Source organism: Chenopodium quinoa, unplaced genomic scaffold (assembly GCF_001683475.1).
Source record: "Chenopodium quinoa cultivar QQ74 unplaced genomic scaffold, ASM168347v1, whole genome shotgun sequence".
NCBI lineage: Eukaryota > Viridiplantae > Streptophyta > Magnoliopsida > Caryophyllales > Amaranthaceae > Chenopodium > Chenopodium quinoa.
Genome location: NW_018742558.1, coordinates 808,187 through 811,335, shown reverse-complemented (window position 1 = coordinate 811,335; position 3,149 = coordinate 808,187).

The window sequence follows — 3,149 nt, the reverse complement described above, 5'->3', positions numbered from 1 at the left end:
AAATCATTAAGTCCAACAATATTCCCCCTTTTTTATGGTGACAAACAAACCAAACTTACTTACAAGGAAACAGAGATAATCCAACCTATTCTAAAAGAAAGAAAATGCAAATGTAGAAAGGAAACTAATAAAAACAATGCTGAAATAAACAACTTAAGGAGAAACTTGAAAAACTGGTATATACATTATACCTGCCTGTAGAGAGTAGGCAGCTTGTGAAGATTTCGAATAGAGACCATAGAATGATTAAGTTTCCTTGATAGTTTGCATCTTTTCCCCCTTTTGGCATTATCAAAAACCAACATACAAGCATATAGTATACCATAACATAGCACCATCTAGTGGTTTTAGTGTTAAGACAAGAAGCATGCATAGAGAGAAAACATTCACAAAGCATATATGCAGAATATACATAGACATTAATCATCCAAAACAGATTGAAAACATCAGCCAAATTTACCAAATTTTCAAGTTCACTAAAAGAAATTAAAAAGTGCCCAAAATATTACAGACCAAATTAAAAATTGTTTCCCAAAAACAAATAAAAACAGAGTTTAGTCAACATAGATAGGCTGCAAGGAAAAACAGGTTAGGAAGCAATGCTCTTGTCATCATCAACAGCAAGATCCTCCAGCTTCTTGCTGATTTCAGACACGATGTCCTTGATAGTGGACTGTCTCCCTTTCTCTAAGCTTGTGACCAGTTTCTTCAGATCAGAATCCAACTGAAGTGAGCACACTCTTCTTCAGTTCCTCCATCTTCAGCTTTGACTCTTCTTGTTCCTTCAGCACCTTCAGGAGCATATCCTTCATCTCCTTCACATCCTCGCTGGGAACCTTCGGTGGGGAACTGAATGTTGCAAAACCTGTTCCTGCAGATGCATACTTGCCCGAAATAGGAGAGCTGGTGATTTTCTGCAAATCTTCCTGCACCCTAGTGATATCAATACAATGGGTGCAGGGTTCTCCTTTTTCTTCATCAACCTCAAGCTCTTCCTTTTATTCCTTCCCCCGTTTCAGTGACCTCCTCAACAATCTTTTCCTCTTCCTCTTCCTACTCCAGAACTTCCTTCATAAATCCCTTAACTAACTCTGTTGCCTTCTCTCCTTGCCCCTCAGATGGAGCTCCTACTTCCTTTGTCCTTTTCTCCTTTTCCTCCTGCACCACCTCAAAACATCCCTCCACAACCTTCAGCTTATGATTTTCAAGGAAAATGGGTTGCATGTATTCGGTGTTTTTGAGAGGCAGGGGTTCTTTGTCAGCAAAGGAGATACCAAAACTTTCAAACACATAGGTTAATAGGTTTCCATATCCCACCTTCCATCCCTTTGGGACACAGTGGGAGAGGTGTTAGATCATGATAGAGGGAAAGTTGATTTGAATCTTTTTGGCTAGGCAATAGATGAGGACAGAGTCAAGCTTGTTGGCCCTGTCTCTCTTTTGAAAGCGGGGGATTATGTCATTGAAGACAAATTTCAGCAGGATTTTGTCAAGAGGGGTTAGGTCATTATGGTTTATATATGTTTCCTCAGGGTCACCTCCTAAAAACTCCATTATTTCATCAATATTAGCATCAGGAAGAGGGTTCCTTATCACATTACTCTTAAAATATAGATCATAACTAGTATTAGGAACATCAAACAACTCAGCCAAATACATCGCATCAAACTCAATTTCCTTTTCATATACACAGCAACAAATAATACCTTTAGAGTACTTAAAGCTTTTGCAAAAATCCTTCATAGCATCAACATACAAACTCCGATTGAAACATTCACTCAACAAATTCACCCAATTTTGAGACTCAATCAAATCAAGCAATTCATGAAGCTTAACAGATCTACACCAAGGTAAATTAAGTGCCAAACCTGTCATGAAGTGATCACCAATTTTCTCTTGTCTCTTCTTAGCTGCTGGCTTGTCCCGGTAATTGACCCCTAGTTCCGTAACACTTTCTTCTTCGTCTTGCATGTCATCAGACTTTCTTTTGCGAGAAGATTGAGATTCGGTAGTTTATTCAACTTTTGGTGGCTCTTGGACTTCGAAGGGAGTGTTTTTCTGGTAGAATTTCCATGGTGATGTCTGGGATAGGGTTTATGTTTGTATCGACTTCAATTTGGGTTTTTGGAGAGTTAGACATTGGAGAGTAGTTTTGATCGAAGTGATGAGAGAGAAGGTAATTTTTGTGTGGTGTAAATTTTTATGAGGCTGACATCTTTTATAGTGGAATAAATTGGTGAAGTGAGGTGTCGTTTGGGAGGTGAGGTGAAATAAGTTGATTTGACACTCATATTTATTGCTTAGGGAAACGCAAACTGTGTTTTAAGAGAGTAATGTGAGTGGGCTACTTTTGAACAAAAGATAATGATGAATATTAAATGCATTCATCCGAATTTTTTGTTTAGATAAAAAGAATTTGGAATTTTGAAAAAATTAGATAAAAACAGTAATTTTTTCTCTTGAATTTTATCAATTAAAAACCACTTGCAAATACAACTTGATACACAGAACAATTCAACAAGGTAATTGGGTTGCAAATAATATGTTTAAAATAATGATAATATGTTACATTATGATAATTCCTGTTTCAGTGATCTGATTCTAATTGGGTTGGAAAGTAGACTTGATAATATTTCCAAATGATGTATTATCTGCCTTATTCCGAGTTACGGATCAAAAGTTATGATAATTTTAAAAACACGTAAAAAACTTGAATTACCGCGCACAGTGTAAAAATGCCGCGTCGCGGGACATGATGACGTGGCATAGGGCCTGGTACCGTGACACGGTATTTTTCACCGTGTCATGGTGCTTTCCCATGTCTTTTCCGCGTCCCTTTTCTCACGCGCTAACGAATCAGGACCTAAAAATGAAAATAAAATCCACCGTGTCACGGAAATAGATGTCGTGCCACGGGAAATTTTGCCGCATCACGACATATTTTCCTGTGTCACGAGATTGCTCCGTATTTTCTCCGTGTAATCCCTAAACGCGTTTATCCTCTATAGGTTTGTTTATGTCCCGCGTCATACCAAATCACCCCACGTCACACTAAAGTGTACCGTGTCACGGCATACTTTGTCGTGTCGCGGTGTGCTGTTGACGTGTCACGTCAACCTTTTTTAGGGTTTTTATCTTTTTAGGGTTCC